The 25,267-nt window shown below is 36.6% G+C and overlaps 1 long non-coding RNA gene across 1 annotated transcript; it reads left to right on the top strand.

Moving 5' to 3' along the window:
- Nucleotides 1–557: 557 nt before the first annotated feature.
- LOC130575778 (uncharacterized) lies at nt 558–21,132 on the top strand. Its single transcript, XR_008965598.1, has 7 exons — nt 558–613; nt 7,189–7,379; nt 7,618–7,730; nt 14,094–14,278; nt 16,891–17,063; nt 18,266–18,417; nt 20,261–21,132. It is a non-coding gene; the product is annotated as an uncharacterized LOC130575778 (long non-coding RNA).
- Nucleotides 21,133–25,267: the final 4,135 nt, after the last annotated feature.

Below are 25,267 nucleotides of genomic sequence, written 5' to 3'. Positions count from 1 at the left end.
TGGCCTCAAAACATCATGTGCATATGTSCAGGATAGAACTGAGATTTTTTCCAGTGAACTCATTTTGATACTTTTCTTTGTAGAATTATAAATACTGGCAGTTATTTTTTTAGTCAATTAAAGTTCTTATAGTTGTTTCTAGCTTTGCTCTAATGCCATGTGTATATCTTTTAGGCAAAATATACTCKGTACTAAATGGCTTTGTTTAGAGTGTTTCTAATAGAAATGTCCCTGCCACATGTATCTGCTTGGTCTGTGTAATCTCTTCTAGAATGTTGTCTGGCATTGAACTGACTGTGTATGTTTAAGCAAACATATTTTAGTTTTTGCATCTCTGTTAGTAATTAATATAGCTTGGGGTATCCCCAGTTAATTATGGGGACAACCAAGTTTTATGGAGATATCTTCAATCACACATTTGGTTGTATGAAATATTTAAAAACAAAAAATGACAGAAAAGCCTTTGAAATTTTATGGGTGTAGTGAGACTTTTGTTTCCCTTTTTAAATATTCTAATTTGGGGATAAATTTCAGGTCTACTTCACGTTTGTAAGAACATTCATGTTGAATTGTACAGAAACAGTACTTGGATGAAACGGATTCACCTTCCAAGGTATTTTCCTTATTCTCTGTGCATACTACTTTAACAGACAACATTGGATTTTAAGAGTATTCTGGAGGATCAAGTCGGTGAAGGTAAATCTAAATAGTTCAGGGAAGCAGAATGTAACCCTTCACTGAAACCCTGTTTTGAAAACCCACAGGCAGGGTTTTGGTATAATGTTGTTGTGCTTGCACCAGTGCTCAGCACAGAGGGAGTGTAATGCTTAGAAATCCAGTTTCTCTAAAGTCAAGGAAAATCTTCACTGAGTGCAAAGGATGGTAAAGTAGGGCAATAATTGGGATTTCATCCTTCCGTGGATCATCGTGTTTAGTATGAGTATGTGTGTACAATCAGACATATATATTTCTATATATTCCTTATCTACTTATATGTAAAATGTTTACATATGTGTACTAAGGAGGAAGAGTTCCTTAGTCTGCTTCACAATGTGATTTCATTTCTTTTTTACCAAAACACACTTTATTCACATACAAGCCAGGAGAAACAAAGTGTCCTTTCCTAATCCCACAGTTTTGTTATTGGTTTTCTCACCTCATGTGTGAGTGGAATTGAGGTTGTCACCTCATTGTGGTCAGTTCCACACCTTTTTAAGGGTAAACAGCATGCAAACTTGTATAAGCAGCATCTGAGCCAAGGCCCTTTTATAAACCAAACTTTAATTTGTTATTGTTCTGGCATCTATGAATGTGTGTGAGAGACCATGTGGGCTGGCTGTGGAAGGCACTATAAAAACTAACAGTGGAATGTTCATCTGGAGATGTTCTGTATTATTTATGAAAACTTGGGGCCCAATCCTGCCACCTTCTCTCACGCTAACCATCCCACTAAGGTCAAACAGTGATTATACCTCTTTAAGATTAATGTATGTGCATAAAACTTTACTGGCTTGGGTATATGGATGGAATTTTCAAACTTCAGAGAAATCGTGTCTGCTGACATCTATTGGATGTTGAAATTTGTGCCTTTGGAATTAAATAAAAACGAAATTGATATGGTCTGGGAAGGAAGAAATGTCTTTGTATTTAGTTATACCTTCTGTTTTAGAGGTTTGCACTATAAGAACTTAATAGTGAATACCTAAGTGGGATTTGCCAAAGAAATGTCACAGTGAGAAGTGGGCTGCACTGTCCTCCTGGTGTGTAGTCCTTGGTAAAACAACAACTAAAATTGAAAGTGGAACATAAAGCTGACAAAAAGGCAAAATTCTCTGCTGAAAAATGTAGAGAAGACAGGTTTTGAAGGTAAGTTTGTAATTTGTGAATGATGGGACTATATTTATTCTGAGGACTAATTTGTGCCAACTAAATATGATCATCAGTTTAGAAACCATAGCAATTTGAGCTTTAGAACTCCCCYGTTTTCTGGCTTCACCTTTGCACAAACAGGTCTAGAGAAATGGTTTTGAGTGCTTTCCCAAAAGGTTGAGCTTTTTTTTCTAGGGCACATTTGTCATGTGTTTTGGGTTTTTTCCTGCTGCTTGAACAACAGTCTTTCTTTTTGTGAAATACGTTATCCATGGTCTAAGACCTGCAGCTATTATAGGTATAAAACAAAAGTAATTTTAGTAAATCCATTGAGACATATGGTAAAAAAAATTCCATTGACAGCATGATAAATGTGCCTTATATTTGGCATAGCTTTARCATACCACTTTTTATTGTTTTTCCATGGTAATCTCTCACATAAGTGGGACTGTAATCTAAGATTGTTTGCAATGGAAAGTGTGAACTGATCACAACATGCAAAGACCTGTAATACTGTCCTTGAAGCTACTGTGGTTATTTTAAGGCTTTGCCCCAGGGACAGTATGAATTGAGTAAAAGAATTTGTTACCTTTCCAAAACTGCAGCCTCTGACAACTAAAGGTGCAAAATTCTCCCTGCTGGTACTGAATTCTGGCTCCCCATGTAGTATCACATTGTATTAGTGGCCAAACAACACTCAAGACCAGTTGTCATTCAATATAAGGCACATTTTGAAACAATTTGGATTTGGACCTGATTTCAAAGCCAGTTAGCTTTCTATAAGGAATTCATTAAAAAACTGCCAAACACAAACAACTAGTTTGAATGCTGAACCAATTATTTATGTACATATGCTGCATATTGAAATGGTTTTAAATTTGAACCAGTTCACCTGAAGCAGAATCAATTTGGTAAAGGTAACAAACCCATTACTGCTTCATTGAACAAGGCATTTTCCCTGCCACTTGCTGCCTTGCCACTGCTGTATCCATAAATCATCTGAAAAAGGTTTTTCAAATCACTGTGATAAGCATTCCACTATGGAGGTACAGAGTGAATGTAGGCCTGTGTTCCACGTCATGCATAACAGGCTGTAGCAAAGTAATTTTATGCATTTCTTTTCTGCTCTCTGTATAAAGGAAAAATTTAAATGCCCTTTCATAGCAAGGAGGATGTTTGGGCCCATCCCTGGGCCACCCCTGCTTAGCTGTAAGCATCATATGTGTACAAGAACAACAACTTTTCCCCAGGATTTTTATTTACACAAAAATTGTCCAGGACTTGGATACCTTAAGTGGCTTGAGTATCTGTAAACAATGAGCTTAACTTTTAGTGTTAAATTGTACAATATCTAAACTTCAATGAAAAACTTTCCTCAAATTTTGATGAGCTTTAAGAATAAGTTGTGTCTGGTCTGATGTTTTAGGTTTTCTGATGTCAAGATTTCTCCTATCATCCCAATGAGAAACCTCACACAGATTCAGATGGAACCAGCTCTAGGCAAATGATGGCAGTGACCCCTTTGTCTAAGTACCAACTCTGACTCTGGCCAGATCAGCACAATGGTGCAAAGCAGTTTTCTGTGACCCATCTGCTTCCCAGTGAATGGAAGGGGTCTCTTTATTATGTATTTTCCCTGGTTTAGCCCTCCTCACTTCCAGTAAATCATAAGAAACAATCTACCATATTTTTTCTGTCTTGGAGTGAGATTGTGTGGTGTTTGCAGTTGAAAGAGCCTYTATGATCTAGATTAGGGCCTTCAGTTGCATCTTCTTACCTTATTGCAAGGGCTAGTCTTCTTTTTTTCTTGCCAAAGAAGATGGAGCAAAACAAATCACTTTTCATGTAGTCAACCACAGTGAAGTTAAGGGGAGGAAAAATTACAAGGCATGATAAATGTCAGCAGTCAATATTGTTTCTCTTTACAGAACCATAAACAAAATCATGCAACTAGTCTCTAAAAGGTCTCGATGACAGCTCTGGTAAATTTAAGCAATCTGGCTACAAAGATGAATAGTATTTTCCTGTTGCACATTCTCTCTCTCTCCCTGAAACTATTTAAATCTAATTAACCTTGTGTCAAACTCTCTGATTTCCCTCCAATGTTCTAACACAGGGCCTTAAACAATGTTGGGTTTTTTTTTTTTAACACCAACTTCTCTTAAAATATTTGGTTTTAACATTTATCCTTTTATTTGCCTTTATACCAAAATAAATTATTACCTCAGTTATATGGCTATGACACTGAATCAGATGGTACCCACAGAAGAAAAACAATTTTTTCTCTAGTACAGAAAGCATGTGTATGCAATGGCTGTCTTGCTCTGGCTCAACCAAGGTATTAGCAATTCTTGTTTTTGCCAGTCTTTCATTTCCATCCACTGCGTGAAATTTCTCTTCATTAAAGCCAGTACAAATTTTGTTATTAACTTCAGTAAGGAAAAAATATCTCTTACCTTTAGCTACAGAATATTAATTTTCTCGAGTTGTAAAGGAATTCCCAGAATAGCTACTTTCTCCGGCAGTACTGACAGTGGTCTGACTTTTCTGCTATCTATAACCAAGGAATGAGGAGAGTTGCTCTGGTTGCATCTTGCTTCAGCATTTAGATCACTGATATTAAATTGGTTTTGTATCTGTTACTCTTTTAGGATAAAGAGGATTTTACTCTCATGCCCAGCTTAGTTTGATTTTTAAGCTTTGAAAGAAGGAGAAAAAGGTTTAAAGTAAGGATAGTATAAAGATGATAACTGGGTTTTCAAATTGTTCAGTTTTGTTGAGTGARATCTTGAGGTTGCTTGGCCTTTAGGCCAAATACATGAAAGGACTGAGAAACCCTCTATGTACCTGGTTTGAAAATCTTTTGTTAACAAGCACAAAACAACTGCAGCTCTTGTTCAAAYTACTACATACCTACATAAGTCTTCTGAAGAAATCAGTTATATTTAATTTCTCAAGGAGTGAAAAAAAAACCCAAAAAAACCCCTTCAAACAAAACCTTTTAAGATTTCCACAAGGTCTCAGGGCTAGATTACTGCCAGGATGGTCCYAAAGATGATACTGTATTGCTTCTCCTTGGGCAGAACATCAACATCAAGGACTTCTGCTTGTTCTCACCTGCCTTAATACAGTGTGGCCAAGGGCAATTGAAATTTGTAGTAAATGTCTTATGTATATCTAAGTTCAGCAATGTATTTTTCATTTTGTTTTGGCAAATGCCTGATCAGTTATGTTCCGTGTAAAAAATGCATTGTCCCATTGCTTCAGAAGGATGTTCACTGTTTTTTAAAGGGCCTTATGGCAATCTGTTTCTTCATTGTGAGACTGAACCCTGCCCTCTGACACCCGTTGTAGGTATCTGTCAGAATTGATAGCTGAGAAGAGCTACAGTAAAGGAAAGCATTTGCATAACTGGACAAATAATGTCAGCAACCTTTGCTCTCGAAGTCTGAGTTAAAGTCTATATCCTGTGGAACAGAAAAAGTGCCTCTAATCATGTTCTGTTTAACTTACATTTTCTACCTTTTTTCTCTTATTTTCAACATCTGGTACATTTTGCCCAGATGACCACCTGCTCTTACAGACCAAACCAGCTGTTTAACCATGTTGTATTGTTGAGATAAGATTTAATTTTTTTTATTTCTCTGAAGTACTTAACAATTTTTAGCCTCTGATGCTCTTTAAAGTTCAAGTGCTTTTGAAGATAAGGCATATTGCAGACCCAGCATGTGATGGAATAAGTGAACATAGAATGCACTTTACTCTCTGTTTGATCTCTCTGAATGCTGATAATTGGTGGTGGCGTTGCTGGGCTGACTGCAGCAGTAGCTGCCAAAGCAATGGGAATTGCTGTCAGGGGATTTGATACCAGGTGGAGTAAGAAAATATGGCTTAGAATCTAGAACACTGCTTAACACTTTATAAAACATTCTGGTCGAAATTCTGCTGTGCTTTGCACTGAAGCAAAACATGGTCATTCAAAAACAATGTGGAAGGTTTCTTTCTTTCAGGGGACTAGCAGAATTTTTAGTTAATTTATTGCTAATTAAGACAAACTTCAAATTATTGATTTGTATATTAAAAATAATTATTTTAAAGTAATTAATTCCTAGAATTTTATTAACAAGTATTTGGAGTATTCAATTCCAGATATAGGAAAAGAAAAATCAATTCAGAGATTTTCTTAATTTCACTATTTTAAAGTAGCAGCATAGAACAGTTTTTAAAGTGAATGGTAGATTTTATTGTATTCCCATTAAAATGAATATAATTTTTAGGTGAGGRCTAAGTTCCAGAGTGCTGCAGGAAAGTCATGTAGTGCATAATGATAAGATGATATAAAGGTGCAATTAAATGTTTGTAAAGACCCATTAGTTGAAGCAATTAAATATATTATCAGTTCAGAATTTTGAAATTTACCCAAGAAGGGTAAGTCTCACCAGGAACCAAGCTGAGGAATGGGCTCTAAAGCAGAATGCTTGCTGCCACTGTCCCCCAGGTAGCAGAAAGCTGCAATGGCTTTTGTGGAGAGCTAGAAGTGTCCAACTACATTATTTCAATTTTACCTGGTATGGGTGGCTTCTGGGACTGCCATACTTGACTATTACGTTGTGATTTACTTCAGGATGTGTATGGAAGCCAATGYGTGTGACTTCATATAAGATGAACTCGTGAGTTTAATGTTCAAATGGCTATCCTGGAATGGTGCAATGAAAGAAAGAAACACAAATTCAGGGTGCAGCATTCAAGGTCAGAATTAAATGTAAATTGTTTTCAGAGCATGGCATTAGAATTTGTTTGGGTTTCTTTGATGTTCTGCTTTCATAATAATATGTAGGGATGCTAGAGACATAATATTAATGCAGATGTACTTGCAAGGAATTTAAGTTYCAAAGGTATCACTATCTTCTTCCTTGGGATTGACTGGAGTACAATTAATCTGTGAAACACATTGTGCAATGTGATTCTTATCAGATAATCATGAGGTGGTTTTGCATTTGAAGAAGTACTTGATTTCTTATTCTCAAAAATAAGCACCATATGGTTTTGTAACCCGTTCCCTGTCTGGCCTCCCAGCTCATTTAATCTCTGGCTTCCTGACAAAATTGCTGACTTTCTTTGGTCATGCATCAGAGTAAGCTATTAGTTTTACACAGAAACCTTAACTTGTAAAAGAAAGCTTTAGTATCTCATGTCTGTAGTAATATGCAAATTTGATTTACTAGCATGTATAAAGCAGGCATCAGATTTGTGGAGAACATGTGAAAAGTTTCCAGCACATGAAAGCTTTGACAACTATTTATTTTGCTTTCTCATCAGGGTGTGGTGAACACTGGTTACAAGGATTTGCCAAGTAGAACGGCTAGTCAAGCCAGTAGCCTTTTTTCCAACAACATCTTGAAATTGTTAAAGCTGTTTCTCCTGAGAAAGAATATTTTAACTTTGAACAAAAGGACGATTTAGATTATGGGACTATTGATCATGTCACTAGAGGAATTTGGGTAATAAAGGTGAGTTTCAACACTAAAGCATTTTTGATAAAAAATATAAAATGTGTTGTCTGAAAGCAGTGATTTTGTTMGGGAGTTTAGTCATTCTGAGGAAATACTATCATTCAATATCTACACGATAATGTTGGGAAGGGAATTTCTTGCTATTTTCAAGCAGTAAAATATGGGGCAAAAAGACTTATAAAAATGTCAATACTCTAAAATTACTGCTGTCCCTTAAACTCGTTTTTTTTTAAAGGATGAGTTTTGAGAATCAGCCCATCTCCTGAGCTACTGGGCTCTGCCTTAGCAATAGAACTTGGAGTGCTAAGTWCATGGACTTTAATGCACATGTATTAAAGGAAGGAGCTGGTAAGTAGGAATAGGTGAGCTGYGTGTAATACACAAAAGGACTTCAAGCAGTGCAAGTACTTGAAAGGCCAAATGGTCTGGTGACACTTACTACATCTTTGCCCCAAGGTCAGAAGAGGTGGAGTATTGCTACTTACAAAGAGAAGGTGGTTTTCTGTTGAAATGAGCCTGAGATTATCAACCATATTTCAACCCAGATATGAYATCATTAGGCTATTCCCCGTGTAGTCTCCACTGTAATGGCAGCAGCCCTCATGCCTTCCTCTGTCCTTCAGCCCCTTACTTTGGTGGAAAAAAGGAACCAGATACACTAGTTAAATTAGGAGGCAGCCTTAAGATCTGTGAAAACTGATATTAYTTGTGTGCAATTTTCTGTATGCGAGATATTTCTTGAGATAAACTGATTCTTTTTCAGTCAAGTTTATTTTGGATGTAGTTAAGACAAAAAATTAATTTCTGTAGTCGTGGTGAATTGAAGATTGACRGGAATCCGTATTTGCCTTCAGGTAGCAATAAAACAAAGTACAGTCATGCTAAACATTTACATATTGGCAGACTGGAATTACTTTTCTGCTAAGGAAGTGTTTGTAAAGAGAAGCATATTCATGTCAAACTTTTACGCAACAGAGTCTAGGATTTAGGTAGGTTATCTTTTTAAATGTTCGTTTTCTGTGGGTTTTTTTGTGTTTTCTTTACTTTTTAATTTTTTTTATTGCTTGCTGTTTTCCTCCTTCAGTGGTAAGTATATTACATCTGAAATATACCAGGCCAAAACTGGTTTAGTAAGAACACAAAATTGCTTTTTACAACTGACTGCATTCAGTGGTTGGTGCTATTTAGCAGATCAAGGGTTATAGTAATCAGTATAAGGTAAAAGCCAAATCCCATTCTATTTACTCATGTGAGTAATCCCGGTAATTTCAGAAGGAAAAATGAGTAATCTGACAGAATTTTGCTGAAACAGTCAGCCCATTATATAAAGACAATAGGAATCCATCTTAATGATTGTTTTGTTCTGCAACAGAAAAATGTAAAGTATTATTTAGATAACTTTTCCCAGGGACAGCACCTTTTCTATTAAAAAAAAAAAAAAGTATTAGAGCAAGATCAGGAGGWGTTATATCCTTTTAGTCTAGGAAAATTATGACCACTACTGAAATTTATGTAAGAAGTACAAGTGAATTTATCTATATTTTTTGTTACCAGTTGACATTTTAATGATCAGCTATGCTAGGCATAATTATGTAAAAATAAAGTGAGTACCTGAAAGGTGTTAGTGGACTAACACTGAAAAGCCACAGACAGTGGTAAGTCAGGGTTGCTATCACATCCTGTTGCCTTCCAATTAAATGAAAAGATAAAAATACACTTCTCAAGGTTCTTGGTGAATTACTGTATGCCTTTTGTTGCCAGTAAATTTCCTCTGATATTAATTATGTATGAATAAAGAGCCAATATCATATAGGTTATGATCCAGGGCCAATTGAAATGAACATAGGCTGTTCTCAAAAACTTTTGGATCAGGGCCTGTGTATACTGCATAGCTCCAGATGTCATTATCTGTGTCGAAATACATGTATGGAATGGATAAATGAATCAAATAGCAAGGTTTTGATTATGTTCAAGAGTATTATTCTCATAAACAAGATTGTTACRTGCTTTGCATTAAAAATAATGATGGAATGAAAGAATAATGCAAATGATAACAGAAAAGGATAGATATAACACAGCTTTTCAAGGGTTTGGTACCTTCAGGCCTCCTGTTCAAGTTGAATGAGTAGCAGTAGAAATATCTATTAATTCAAGGAAAGCAAGTTCTGGCAGTGTGCAAAGTTGATTTTAAAGAAGGAAAGCAGAGATGGAAGTCTGTTTCCATAACCAAACTTCATATAGAAAGTCCTCTCTTACTGTCTTCTYCCCAGGGTCATGGTCTTACCATGTTTTGTCCAAAGTGTCCACCTTGTTTGAAGATGTATTCTCAATGCAAATTTGCATATAAGTTTTAAAGTTTTTGTTGAAAACTTTCTAAAATAACAGTACAACTGAAAATTAAACTAATTTCTAAGAGTGATAGGATTGGAACATCTTGCTATTTTGAGCCTTGTCTTGATCAGGGAAATTAATTTTGTACATTGATTTGCTCAGAGCTAACTTGGGTATACTTAACAAAACCTAGTGTGAGTGATGACAAAATATATCTCTGAGTAGAATATCATATTATCTTGGATTAATGAAATGATCTAGTCTTTTCCTAAAGAGGGAAAAACATTTCCTTAAACCACTAACACATATGGTCAAAGAGASTAGTACTGGAAGCAATAATATTTTCTCCCAAGGAAGTATTGTTGAACGCTTTGTGTGGTCTGCATCTTTTAACAATGTTCAGATGCTACACTGTGGTCTGTATTTCTGCTAATGCAGTAAAGGTTGTGAAAAGCCACTGGGGAATTTATGACATATTTAATTTTGGAGTTTTTTTGGTGARCCATTTCTCCATATTTGCCCAAGTGGAATATTTTTTTATTTCATAAATTTTGTTTGGCAGTCCCATGTGCATCTGCCGACTGCTGGGGCACACACTTTGTTCTCACGTTGGCCAAGAGTCTATTATTCCAAAATTAGTTTTCTGGCAAAAACAATGTATACAAGTTATTCATGCAAAAGCATGAGCAGGAAATTCCTTCTGCTATCATGGGTGTCTGTGACACAACTTCTGGGGAAGTAGGGTTTGGGTTCTAYGCCTGTTTTTATTTTATGATTAATAAAGAAAAGTGCTTTTTTACTCTTCTGCGTACATAGGTATTTTTTCTTTATAGGTTTGGCAGGTATTTTAGGACTGATGCTTGTTTCTCCCAATCCTTTTTTCAATCAAATAGTGACCAGATTTATTCTTGCTTATAATAGAGGTTATCACACTACCCAGGGAGACACACCTGGCCTTCATTTGCCTCTCATACCAGAAATYGTATTTATTATTGCCAAGTGTATTGTCTGCTGCCTTCTTTCTCATATGCTTCACTGACAGATTTGAGTTCAATTTCATTAGAAGGGACCATAGGAAATCCAAACAATGTTAATGTCTTATCCAAAGTGAATTAGAAATGAGATTAGAATTTCTGAGTTTCTGATTCAAAACTTTTATTCCTGGCACTAAATTATTTTTTCATATTTACTTTAAATTCATGACACATATTCATGCACACAGATTTTTCTGGCAACCAAAGGATTGTGTAAAGATCATATAGGAATGCCAACATAAGCATCAATTTCATGTTTATACTCATTGTCTCTACAATAAATGTACATAATTTTGTGAGTGATAAGATGATGAAAGAAGAAGTTTAACAGAATTAATGAAAATAGTGAGAAGAAACGATGATAAATTTTGATGCAACTTCAGGTATGTCTGTRTGTATCCTTTGCTTTTTCCTCTGCATAGAACCAGATCCTTTCTGCCTGATCAGTCTAAAAAGGAAAGTATCTCCAAAAAAAGGGAAGTGTTTAATCAGTTAATGAAGCTACTAGATTAAATCTTACATCTGGGGGTGGGTTTGTCATGCTGATTAGGACTCCACAGTTATTTATCTGTTCTTTATTTTATAAGCTATCTAGTTGGTTTCTGAATCATATCTGTGGTCAATCAGTGATGTGATAAAGGTGAAAAAAGAGGCTCTGAATCACAGTTTAATAGTTCCAGTGATTAAAGGTAAGAAAGTWCATTCTAGCATTTCTCTAAAATACTCCCCAAAACTGCATGTAGAGGCAAAGTCTGCAACCACAGAAAAGAAAGAGCTGGGAAACTTATGGGATASATAGAATTTACAACAGCAGGATCGGTTCTGTTTAACGGAAGATGAAACGTTATTGACACATTAAAAAGACTACAGGGTAGTTTTCAAAACACAAGGCTAGGAAAAGCAGAGAAATTAGATAACATAATCTAGCAYGAAGTTCTGTAGCTCTCAAAGCAAAACAAAGGTAGAATTTGTTCAATAGCTAAGTAACCCCCAAAGCGAGGAGGGTGGTCTTGGCTAGAAAGTGAGTAATRTGAGCAATTAAAGAGCTGGGTCCTGTGTGAAATGTTAATGCTACATTCAATAAGGAGCAAGGAGTATGTGCAGAATCAGGCCCTCTTGAAAAGCAGCCCTCTAGGAAAGCCATTCACTTATTTGGGCAAATATTTGTCATCCTTCATTAGATCATGGAATCTGTTATCCCTAGGGCCAGGAAAACAATTTTACAGCCTTTTTGTTTTCTACTGTCCTTATTTGAGCATATTCCTTTGACTGTGCTATGTTTCATTCAAGAGAAAGCAGCTCTGCATTTCCAGTTCTGTAATGTTCAGTCAGTTACAAAAGCAGCAATATTCATCATGAACTTAATTCATTTGTTGAGATGCCAATCTCTAGCTAGTTGAGAGTTTATCAGGAAAGACGGYATTTACTTTTATTTGCTATTTTTTAAGGCCACCCTCAGATGCACTTCTTTGCTATTTTTGAATCCATATCCAGATGCATGTGTTGCTCAATACTTATTAAAACTGAGGTATTTCTTATTAGAGGTAGAACATAACTGGCATTCATCTTTACTAAAGACAGGGAAAGGAAGTATTTTGGGAAGATAACAATCTGTTAATAATTAGACTTGAACTGTTTTTTACCTGCCCTTAAGGCTTCTAACATCCTAGAAAATTGTTCAGCACTTACTCTGGAAAAAATGAGGTGTTGGATTTCATTAATTCTTTGAAGTTTCTCGAATGGGACCATCACTGGGGAAAAAATCTAATGGATGTCCTGGAACTTGTCAGAAGGTGACATGACAATCAAAATACATAGTAACAAAACTTATTTTCCAAATGGTTGTTTCACAATTAGTTTTCCATTGGAACKCTACTATTTGAAATTACATTGTATTGCCATAATAGAGTAGCTTGTCCATTTAAAAAATAAAGTAACAATTTTGCTTCTATAATACACAGAAGGAATGGATCAAGAAAATCTTAATATTTCAAAGATTGAGGGAGTTCAGATTGAACTGAAAATGGCAGCAGATATTTTCAGTTTGTATTCTCCATGCAAATAAAGGAGATTGTACCTTACACTTAGATTTTGACCTCATTCATTGTGAGGATAATAATTACATAAAAACTGGATCAACATATGCTGCATTGTTGCTCCTTCAAAATAAGGTGTAAAATCACTGAAGCTAATTTTTTTCAGTTGTTTTACAAATGAGTGCTTGAGAGGTATTCTGGGAAATTTGTGTTGCTTATGTTGCATCCTTTCCACAAGCCATAGTAAAAGCCACAGCGATACAGTCACACAGCTATTCTGTTTAACCCCAGATTTCCTCAGGATACAACATCTATAAACTTTCTCCATCTCAGGATTGCTCATATCCTTATGTGACAGTTTCCCTTCTGTCAGCTTGAAGCCTTTGGGCTTAGACTCCTGAAAAGCCCATAAATATTTCTTGCAGATACCAGCCAACACATGGTCTTTGACCTTTCCAAATGTTCCAAGAATGTTGTTGAACAGTTATATCTGTCTGTTATGATTTGAGCATCATGGATTTTTCTGGCTATATTGTTTTGGATCATACTTTCAACTTATCCTGTGATGTAGGTTAAAAGACAGTTTATTATTTAAAATTAAGTCACCATGTGCTCTTTAAATATCGGATGATTGTGTTTTTACTAAATAAGGTCATGTGTAAATTTCCGGGCATTTTTTATATCAAAGTATCTAAAATCAAAATGTGAGAGAATCAGAACTTCGTATTTACCTTCATAAAATATACAACTTTTACCCATGGACAATATAATGGCCATAACATTTTTAAATGAGCACAGKTCAGGGCAGGACCAATGTAGCAAAGGTAATTTTTTCATTTTTCAGCTTGAAATAAGGGGTGAATATTTTTCTGTAAGGGTAGAGTATTAAGGAATGTGCCTGAAAACAATAAAGACTAAGGCAGTAATTGAGGCATTTTAAACTAATATTAGAAAACAATACATCAGTGTTGATGATAATTGAAAACATGTACTCAAATATATGTCAATGGATCCAGAGCTGAATTGCTGAGATTCTAATTAGTTTCATAGTTGCTCGGTGGATTGGTGTCAAAGAAATACAGAAACCAGAAAATGTTAAGAAAGGAATATGCAGAAGTCAGATAATCAGAAACGGATATTCACTTGCAATAAGAAACAAAGAAGAAATCTTTCTCATCTTTAAAGATAAGCTATTTGTTCTCAGTCCTCCTGGAAATTATAAAAGAGTTTGAAGTACATTATTACTATGTTTGATGTTTTCCTTTGATTTTTGTGTTTTGTATTTTTTCACCTAATGTATTTCTGTTCAGTTGTKTACTGTGCAGGAGGGATGGCAGGGCTGTCTAGTCAGAACACTTCTGGATTTGGGAACACCCCTGGTAGGACTGAGATGTTAAAGCTTTAGGAGAAAGCAGCAGTTGAAGCACTGAAGTCTTCAACAGAAGTTCTGGGCATGGCTCTGGGTGGCACAATGGCCAKGTTCTCTTCTTGCAAGGTAAATGTACTCAATGCACAGCATCCTTGTTACTGATTATTTTACTATTCTTTGAGAGGATAGGAAAATACATACCATGAAAACATGAGTTCCTAAAGGTGGCACTTCTATCTAAGTGCTGAAAGATCTTATTTGCTCATAAAAAGTTTGCTTTGTTCAAATCAAATACTGTTCCGAAATGAAAAATTGGTATTTGTTTTTTCACATGAAACAATTTTCTTGTTATGAATTTACCAACTGCTTCAGTTGATCTAAATTGCAATAAATTTATGCAAAAAGAAAAATTTGAAAATTTTAATTCAGTTTTAATGCTGATTTTTTAAGGAGGATTTTGTATCCGATAGTGTGAAGGCCAATAGAAATTCTCAAGACTTGAGCCTGAGACTTGGTAAGAGAGAAGAGGGGAAGGCACTACTCTGCCAGTTTGTCACTTAGATTATGGCAGTCTTCTAATGCATCCAGAGCCGTTTTGCCTGCCTTGATTCTCTGTCGGCAAAATGTGTTTGGAAACTCTGGCGGGTACATCCACACAACTCTCTCCCATACATGAAAAACAGTGGCTTCAAAGGAACTGTTCTGGCTCTGTTTCTTACAAGTTGTCATCCCAAAATGTTCTAGCAATGTATTTTTGGAAAAGACTTAAATTAGGTTAAAATTTCCTATAACTATTATATTTCTAATTCATTGTATGAAGAGGAAAACAACATAAGTAAACAGTCCTTTCTTGCTCAATGGTCTGTTTATGCTTTGAGTATGAAACACAATGTAATATTTTATTTTGGATCTAAATAATTCAATTTTGCAGGTCTTACCATTGCAAAATTAACTGAAATCTCTGACCTTYCTCAGCCTGTAGCTGCATTTCACAGTCTGGTTGGTTTGGCAGCAGCAACTCTTACATGAATTGCCAAGTATGGGATTGAATTCCCCCACCTTGATGTTCACCCTTCTGCCAATGTTCTCAAAATTGTGGCACATCTGGGCACTGTATTGGGGATTGGGATGTAGTTTCAGTGCTTCTTTAGTGACTATTGTTAAAATTGCTGGGTACTCTTTACTGCAGTCTCTCATATGAAATGTAGAATGCAATTCACTAGAGGCCCTTTTCTGTTTTCCACAAAATCCAGTTGGATCCTAGGAGGAGATGGGGGATAATTATTTTAGGCTCTTTACAAGCAGAGGGAAGCAGTCTTACACAATTTAGCTTAACAGATTTGGTAGGACTGTAACACAAGGAAAAGAATGTTAGTTACTTTGGCTTTTGTGTTGATTAGGAGAGATGCTGATGTTGGTCTCAAGGATTTTTGGTTTTTTTTTTTTTTTTCTGGATTTGTTAAACAGTATTTGTTTAACAGAGAATCTGACTTAGACTCCGTAGAGCTTTACTCCTAAGAAACTCATGTGAACAACTGTTGGCCRGAGGAATTGTAGTAAGAGATCTTTTAGGTCCCGAAGTAGCAATTATTTCCTACTGTGAAGTTATACAGCTCTTGAAAGTTTGTGTTCTGCATAAYTGCTGTCCTATTTGATATTGCAAAGCAATCATACCCAACTGCTTTTGTTTCCTCATAATTAACAAGGCTGATATAGGAGAAGCCAGAGACTATGGCAGGAAAAGGCTGGAGCAACTCCGTTTCTGACAATTCCTTCCAAAAAAAATTCCTAATTTTTGTCTTCTGTCTGAAATAGGTACATCTTCCTTTCAGCTAAACTGATCACCGAGCAGACTAGTATTATTTGTATTTTTAGTCTGTASTGTAGCTTGTCTTAATTTCTAGTGCTTTAGCATTAAAAATACTTTTGTGCTAAAGGCCATACAGCATTAGAGCACCCATGCTCACTTCCAGTGTGCTGCGTTTGGCACCGTTTCTTACTTGGGCACCCCTGGCTGGCTTGCTGACAGCATCCATGGCTAGGATGATCAGTTTTGGCACTGGGTCCAAGGTGCACTCCTGGATTAGTATGCAGTCTTGGTGTTACAGGACTCTCCTCAATTACCGTCAAAGTCTCAAGAGAGCAATTCTTGAACCATTTCATTGCAAATGGAAGTTTTTTGCACGCACATGCAGCGCTTGCTGAATACTCTCCACAAGGCAGTCTTGCATGTTAACAGAAAAAATTGGCATGAACTATGAGAAATCRACAAAGCACTCTGCAGAATGTTTATCTAGCCCTATAGAAATTCCTTAACAAGTCTGCAAGACCTCGTAGGATCCCACAAACCACACTGCAGGGATCCAACACTTTCTAGCCAGCAGCAGTGCTGTAAAATAAGCCCTGGATGTTTATCTAGTCAAATGTATATGTAATCCTAGCCATTGCTGTAACTGCGGACCAGTTTTGGAAAGAAATAAGACAGTAAGGGTCTTGTCCTGCAAAGTAACAAATTATTTCAGCTCCTATTATGCCTATATAATCTTTGAGCAAAAATTCTCAAGGCAGATTTGCTTACATGGCCAAATCCAATAGTGGTCAAAAGTAACAATCTTCGGCTAACTGGATGATTGAATGAACTTTATTTGGTTTTGTTTCACTTAGTAAATATTTTAAGAATGATATAATTTCTTGAAATATTAATTCAATTTTTATTTCCCTTATATGGTGCATACTAGATTTCAGGGCCTGACAGCTGGAGGTGGAGCAGCTATGCCTTTTACTCAAATACCAGTTAGTCTGGCTGAGCCTTGTGTCCAGAAGGTTTTCTTCTTGACACCAGTCTTGACAGCTGTGGGTGTCTTGATTGGCTCCTCTGGATGGAGCTATCCCGTCATGCACTGTGTGTGTGGTAAGGAAATTCCACTAGTTTTTCATCTTTTCTGTATAAAAAAAGACAAAAGCGTCAACTTTGGAAACTTTTACAAATAAGATGTTGTGGGACATTGGATGACTGGGCTGGCTCTCTGACAGAATTTTGCTTATATTGGTAGTATAAAAAAAGAAAAGTTATGACAACTGGATATAGATGTCTGGTGGGTTTTCTAGAATTAAAATTTGGCAAACAAACTCCTATAATGCCAATGACAGCAAAGAAATCAAAGTATGTCTGGGTTGCATGATGTATGACACTACAGAGATRGATTCAGACAACTGAAGGATTGCAAGCAATATACAATACAGGAGAGCWCTTCCTTACTTTTACCCTGCTTTTTACCCATAACTCACATGTGGCACTTCACTGAACAGTGTGAATGTGCCATCAGTTCAATTCTGGAGTACAAATCACTGGCCTTGGAGACAGTTGATTCCTTCCGATTGAAGTGGTGATCTTATGCCGTAAGAGACCTTGCATAGTTTTGCCCAAGTTCCAACCCTTCTGTAAGTAAACAGTTCCTAGTACATGAAATCTGGCAACTGAACTTAAAAAACAAGGAAAAACAATAGCAGCAATGTGATTTACTTGTGAAACCAGCCATGTAAATTAATATTTTAGAAAACACTGAATGGCCTTCACTGAAAGATCTCACCCAGCAACTGCCTTTGAGGAAATGTGAAATGTGCTGTTTCATAACGTGCAAGATGGGAAATATTATTTAAACAAAGAACATCTTTGTTTTGCTAGTGAAAAATGTTAAGGTGATTTAGGGGGAGAAGAGAAATTGTTCAAAAATAAAAATATCTGAAAAACAAAGTTTTCTCCAAAGTGTATCTGAAAATCTGTTTGAAATGTAATTTTTATGCCAAGTGGGATCCTGAAGCTTTCAAAAAAAAAAAAAAAAAACAAACCAAAAAACAAAAACCAAAAAACCAAAAAAAGGGAATGCAATATTGAGCTGTTGAACCATTTCTGTATCAGCTTCACAGCTTGTTAAAGTAAACTTTAATGAGCTGAAAAATAATGAGCTGAGGAATAATGCAGTCTGACTCCCCAAACAAACTACATGGGAATTTACAGCAAATGAACAAATGAACTATTTATTTTGGTATTCTTTTAATGGACTTGGAACTGTTGTTTTGACCAATATGCTCCTTTACTATATTTACATTTAGGCCTGATCTTTGCCAAATGTCACTTTTGGGTGGATATGGCAGAGCATCTACAGCAGGAAGGAAACCTGTGGAAATTGTTGGAACTTGCACTGAAGCTGGATTAAACCAAGCTGCTGGAGTGATAAAGGAGCCTGATTCTGTCATTACTCTGGGTGAGGGTTCAGATATTTGCTGTTCAAATTACTCAACAGTAGGCTTTCCAARCTACCTCAGGTCTTGAGTAGCACTGAATATTTCACTGTTCACATTAATCAAGTCAAAATCTTCTTTCTGCTTCCTTTGAATCTATTCAATTCACGCTGRTAATCCAAAGGCAACAATTGTTGAATACCTCTTCAGTCCTTTTATGCCACTTGTATCTCATCTGATGTTAGCAGTCATTCCTTTCTTGGTTTTGCCCATAAATACAGACCTTTACAATCATTAGTCACCTTCACAACATACAGCTTGGTAGTACTGTACTGTTCATTCTTCTGTAATGATACAGCATTAGGCAAAGGGGTTAATCAAGGCCTTAAGGCTAATTTCATCAAGTTTACACTATTTGTCATATCCTGGAATTCTGGGGTTTTGCAATTGATGTATATTCCACCTCCAATATAAGTCAATCCTGTTCTTTATGATTAGACCTTAATGAACAGTGACTCACTTGATATCTGTGCACTCTTCTGGGAGCTTTCCTCATCTTAAAAAATAATGAARGCCTTCAGTGCAGGACTGGGGATAGTGGAAATACAAAGAATTGGACAYAAACCAAAATGTTTTTGGTTTTTTTACCCTTTGAATAGTACTGGTTTATAGGAAAGAAATAGGAGATGAAGTCACTGAAGTTACTTCACTGGGCCTCACTCATTGTGTTAATTCTCATTAGAAAAACCCCCAAACTTGCTTTTCCTAAAAATGGGTAATCCAGCATTGCTGAGATTTATGCAGGGTGGTCAGCTATTCAGTTCGAGATTTCTCTAAGAATGGCAAGCTTTGTCCAACAGCTAATCATTCCTCTTTCATTATAAAAAATTACAAATGCCTCTGAACAAAATGCATGTGAACAAAAGACAATAGTTCCAAATATGTAGCAGAAAATCCTTAAATATAATAGTTTTTGTACACTGGATTGCCTGAAGCAATTGAGCACTTGCTATGTAGCCAGCTGATATATTCTGCACCTCTGCTGAAACCTGAGGGGAATCCTGGGTCTTCTGTGCCCTAAGTTACAGGCGTTGGAAGTGCTGTATATCCCTACAGCTGTAATCAAGCTGACTTCTCCAGMTGACCCAAGAATACAGTTGGCTTTTTTCAGAGGCAGCTGCATGCAGCTCGTAGCCAAATGAATGGGTCATCATGATGAGGGGCCTCTGAGAGGAGAGGGATATGGAAAAAAAAGAAAAGAATTGCCAAACTCCCCCAGCAACGCAGGCTGCTGTAGAAAGTAATGTTAAGTGCAGTTCATTTTGTATAGTCACATTAAAAAAATCCAACAGAAAACACTCAGAGTCCTAGAAATTTGTTATTAGTCAAGATGTTGATATACTCTTCCCCTGAAGGTAAAAGAAATTATTTTTTAAAAGGTMAGAGGCTTTACTTGTAATAAAATAGTGCATTCCAAGTAGAACACTGCATTGTTAAAAATATACACATTTTAAAAAAAAATCGATATTTAGGGTGTTAATGATTTGTGGTTTTAATTTTCACTCACTTAATTGTCTCTTTTGGGKTTTTTTTTGTATGAGTCCTAGGTTTGTGAGGGTGGCAAATCTTTCTTATTATATTCCACTTAGCATAAGTAAGGAAGGCTATAAGAGCTGTAATAATTTCTTTGGAGATGAATATGAGCTGTAGCATCAGGAAGAAACGCAGAGATGGCTCTATATTGCCTCTGCCTTTCACTTTCTCCTGAGGCTGCCGACTATTAAACTAGAGACTATGTAGGTCACTGACAGGTGAGGATCTGGTAATTTCAACAGCACCTTTTCAGATCTTTAATTCTCCTTGCAGTGACTGTATTTCCTTCACAGAAGAATTCTTCACTGCTCTATCTGGTTTAGAGCTGCTTTGCGTCGCTGGACCCAGCTTTATGGATGGGAATCAAACTAGATTATTTTTTTCTAAACAGCTATGCAGGTGAGAGCTCATAAAGGAAGCTCATAAAGCTAAGTTTAGTACCATGGGATTTTGAATTTACTGCTTCTAGAAGACTCCATGTCACATTTTTTCAGCTGACAAAATGTTTGACTCGCTTTTTATCCTATAAACTCAGATTGTRAAGACAAGATTATGTATCTGTGTTTCATAAATATCTGAAATAGGTGTCGCTTCATTGCTGAAAATGAGGACAATCTGCTTGCGTTGATGCATCTGATGTTGTAAGTTTGTTGACATTACATTTACATGCATTTTGGAAACTTGTAAACCACAGTGAAATCAGRCACTTCTGTATTAGACTGCTTTTATTCCCTTCAAGGCTCAGAGTAGATCTATGGCTTCCCTAGACCTGGATGTTGTTCTCTATGTAACAGTACACTAAATTCCTTTGGCTCATGCACCTCAGTAGCTTGGAGGGCTCTTAGAGAAGATAGAAAAATGGTACAGCCAAACATCCTTCCATGGTTACCAGGCTCCTGGGAGGCATAGCCAGCCCTGTGGTTAGAAAGGTCAAGAGAAATGGAAGCTGTGACATGGTGCTGATTTTTATTCAGACTCTAGGAGACACAACAGATGCACAGACCATTAGGCTTCACTTTACTGGGCAAACTATGAACAACTTTGARAAAAGAATGAAAATAAGTTGGTAGGCACATGGATGATTATGTTGGTGATTATGTTCAGCAGAGGGATTAGTCATATTTCACAAACCCATTAAGAGCTCCKTGAAGGACTCAATGAACATGAGGAGGATATGGGTAATCTATTTGATACTGCTGGTGCTAAAGCTCTAAACTAAACCCTGTGTTTTTATCAATAGAGTTACTCTAGAAATATACCATTCATGACCACTGTGGGTAGAGGTTTTAGGAACTATTAGCAATTTTTTGAGCTGTGTTCTGCTATCCTAAGTGGTGGAATCTCTTGAATTGCTCAAATGTTCATTCCTGGATTGTGTGTAAATGGAATGCTTCCTGCATGCAGAGCTGTGGAACTGAGGAGCTGAACAGAACAGAGACGTAGGCTTGGCCTGTAAGTAAGCAGTGTTGAAATACACTATGTGGTATAACATAATGCACGTCATCCTCAGATTCTACACATGTGCTCCATTTAGTGACCTCACCAGGGCCTTGCATAACACTGCCTCTTAAGTCTTAGGAGTATTTATTTTTATGATATCTTGCATAGAGAATGCATGAAATTTTTTTAATAGTTTTCATTAGCACATGGAACTGCCAAGATTGGATTTTAGGTTTGAACACCAACAGATGGATTCAATTTTTTCATTCAGATGAAACAACAAACTGTCATCATTTATTGTATGCTTGATTAATGTGCTTTGGTGTTGTCTTGATAACTTGAAGCAGTGGCTTTTCCTTTCATAATAACACATTTTGTAATATATTTCCTTTTTGTCTGAGATACAGACTTGGCTCTGGTCATTGGTGCAAATGACACAGTAAACTCAGCAGCACAGGAAGATCCCARTTCTGTTATCAGTAGCATGCCAATACTGGAACTTTGGAAAACTAAACAAGGTACTAAAAGGCAGTGACAGAGTTTAGTACAGTGTTATGGTATGTTAACCTCTCACAAGAAAATTGCCAACACAGAGCGATATAAACAACAAATTTTCTAAATCAATGCCTCACAAGATGAATATACATAGGCACTTGTTTAGCTGAAAATGACCACTGCCCATACAGAGAAGGCAGAACTTTGCAGAGGCCTAGAGAAACAAATCCTGGCTATTGCCATTGGACTATCCATATGTTGGAACAGCWGAAGTATTTCATGTTACCTTGATTGCTTGAATCCACTGTTAGTTTTCATGGGCTTCAAAAAATTGAAGCTTTTTTTTTGTTTCTTACTCCATTCTTTTTTAGATGAATTCTCCTTTTAAAATGAGCAAAATCAGCTTGGCTATGCTTGCCTTAGATAGTATTCTGCATTCAAGAGTTCAGCACTATAATTTCATTGGCAAATTCCCTGTCTGCTTCAGGCATTGATTTTAAACCAGTTTCCGAATTAAAGTAAGCCATATTCAAGGAAAAGAGGAAGCTTTTGGTCATGCAAAGGTTTCTGTGTTATATTTTTTGCCAACACAGTTATGATACAATAGAATGCAACCATTTTTGTATTGTTAACCAACACAGGTATGCAGATCAAAACCAATATTGTAACCACACTCACATTAAYGTGAGGTTTAATGAGGAAGTAATGTGATCCAACTGCTTCAAGTACACTGAGGTGTGTCACATGATGTTTCTGACAATTGAAACTGTATCAAATTGCTTCCTTGTCTGCTGCAATTATAAAAAAAAAAGGGAAAAAGACTGTAGCATTGATTCTGCCCAAAGAAAACCTGTGAACAGAAAATCTATTTTGCATGTTTCAGCTGCATAGACTAACACTAGAAAATGCAGCTTCAGGTCAGGTGAAATTAATGCCACATTTGGCAAATGATTTAGTCATGAAACTGAAACCTCAAAAATAATTTTTGAAAGAAATAAAACATGATGTTCTTGAAATACAGAATTTTAATTTAGCATTAGGAGCAGCATTTGAAATGAAGGCTGAGTTTCAGCTTGAGAAAACTTCTTTTGCTGGAACCCAAAGTATTGTTCTTCTGTAGGAAAGACAGTAAGGATGCTTTTGTAAATTTAAAAGAGTTTGATTCTCTTCAGTTCATWAAAATCCATCTCCAAAGCAAATACTTTCAGAAGTTGTACTAAAGCTTTCAGATTTCATGCCAGTTCAACTGGATTATGGGCTCAGCTTCCTATATAGACTCTTTTATTAATTTTATTTACAGGTACGGGAAGCACAGTGCACAGGATCAGAGGTGGAGTGGGACTCAGTCTCAGTATGTTGGTGTGGCACATTCTCTTCTGTTCACTTTTCTGTGGTATGTTTCTAAACATCCTATTGCAACACCAGTGGTCTGAGAAGTCAGCAGCAAAATCCTGTGGTAACCACACCAAGATTGCTAAAGTTAGACAAAAGTTTCCACTTTCCATGAGGTGAAAATACAAAGTCTGCTGTCTGTTTTTCATTACAGCACTAGTTCCCACCTCTTGCTCTGGAACTTCAGAACTATTTGAATTTATTTCTGGCAGATAGTGGTGAAGAAATCACACCATTAGAGTGTGATACTCTTTACTTTAATGTGATACATGGCATTCAAAATTCGACAGCATCTCATTGCTCTTCAGAATGTATAAAATGGAGCAATGCGTTATCCTTCCCAACAAGTGAACAGAAAGAATGTGGTAGATTTTTCATATAAACACTTCTTTTAAATGTTGGTATTACTAAGTTTCACAGTCACCATTAACATTCTTAATGATAGCATTGCAATTTTACTAAAATGGTGTCCCTCAAGACGAGGAATAACAATTTAGGAACTCTGTTGAGTGCTTCAGTACCTAAGTAGGTGACCTCATGTTCTGGTTTCAGTAGATCAGGGCTTTAACTGTCACATATTCTAATCTTGATGGAAAAGCTTTCCTGTTGTGAAATTGTGCTGCAATCACTGTTAACTTTTGTGTCCCAGAATGCTCTGAGACACAAGTTAATGGTACCAGGCAGTGTATTAACTGCATTATAGTATATAATGGGAAATTAATAGGAAGTTTCCCTCCCTTCTTCTTTTGATACTTTCAAAGGTAGGGAGAGGTAGAACGGATTTTCATATCACATTACATTTTATACAAGTATGCTATAACCATCATTTATGTAGACTGAGTTTTAAAGCATTCAGGCAAAATGATGAAATGCAGTGTGAGGGAAAGGTAAGAATAGATCCTTGTATTAGTCTGCAGCTCAGCCTGACGAAGACTATGTGGAAAACCAGATGGACTCCAAAATTGCAAGAAGCAGTAGCAAAGGATTTAAATCAGGTAAGATTACAAGTGCTTTGGGAGGTTGTGCTGTAGATTCCAAGTTGGCATCTCTTTTCCATCCCAATGTATCTTTACCCCATGCACTGACATGACCCTTTATTCAACCTCAGCTTGGATGACATTTCTGCTACCTTCCAGGAAAGGAATTGTTTTTTGCAGCAGTTCCCTCTCTTATTCATTTTGAGAAAAGGATTAAATACTCCCTCTGACCAAGCGYACAGGCATGCTAAAGTGAAGCCACTTCATGCTCCTGGCCAAACAAAGAACAAAAATACCCACAATAAGCAAAAGCAGATGCCTTCAGTGGCAGGAAATGAATGAGGCAGACTGCAGGTAAAATGGTTCTCTGAACACATCGCGGAGGTTTGCACTGACAGGTTCTTTGTTATCTGGGGCCTCCCCACAGGAGGCCAGATGTCTTCTGTTGTGAGAGGAGATAGAGATGCTCTTCCTTTTCCTCCCCCTTTAACTTATGGCTGTTTAAGTTACTGCTAATGGAAGCAGAAGCCTGTTTTTCCCTCTTGGTCTCTGATGTTTTTGGAACGAGAAGAGATAGTGAAGGGGTATTCTGATATGAAAGAAAAGGCCCAGAACTGGCCTTTACCTCCCCATGACCCTCATTTTAAAGAACAGGAAGGTCAGTGCTGCTAATTGCACTTGAAAGGATTAACCACTTGATCGCTTTCATTTAGGGCAACCAAATTTTTCTTTAGACTCAAAGCTGGGAAAATGTATCAGTGGTACTGAGATGCTTTCAGTGTGAGATGGATGACTTGGCTTCTTATAGCAACATCAAAATTAAATAGAGGATTTAAATATTTTTCTATATAAGAGCAAAGGGGGAACTACATCTGCTGCTCAGACAGGACASATTTGCAGCAGAAGTGACAACAACCTCTTTCCTGCCCCCATAAAAGGTTATCAGAGGAATACCAACAGACCATAACAAATTACA

The sequence above is a fragment of the Malurus melanocephalus genome, unplaced genomic scaffold (assembly GCF_030028575.1).
Source record: "Malurus melanocephalus ecotype Western Australia unplaced genomic scaffold, MMel_1.1 scaffold_116, whole genome shotgun sequence".
Lineage (NCBI taxonomy): Eukaryota > Metazoa > Chordata > Aves > Passeriformes > Maluridae > Malurus > Malurus melanocephalus.
This window is presented reverse-complemented; position numbering and strand designations above follow the sequence as displayed.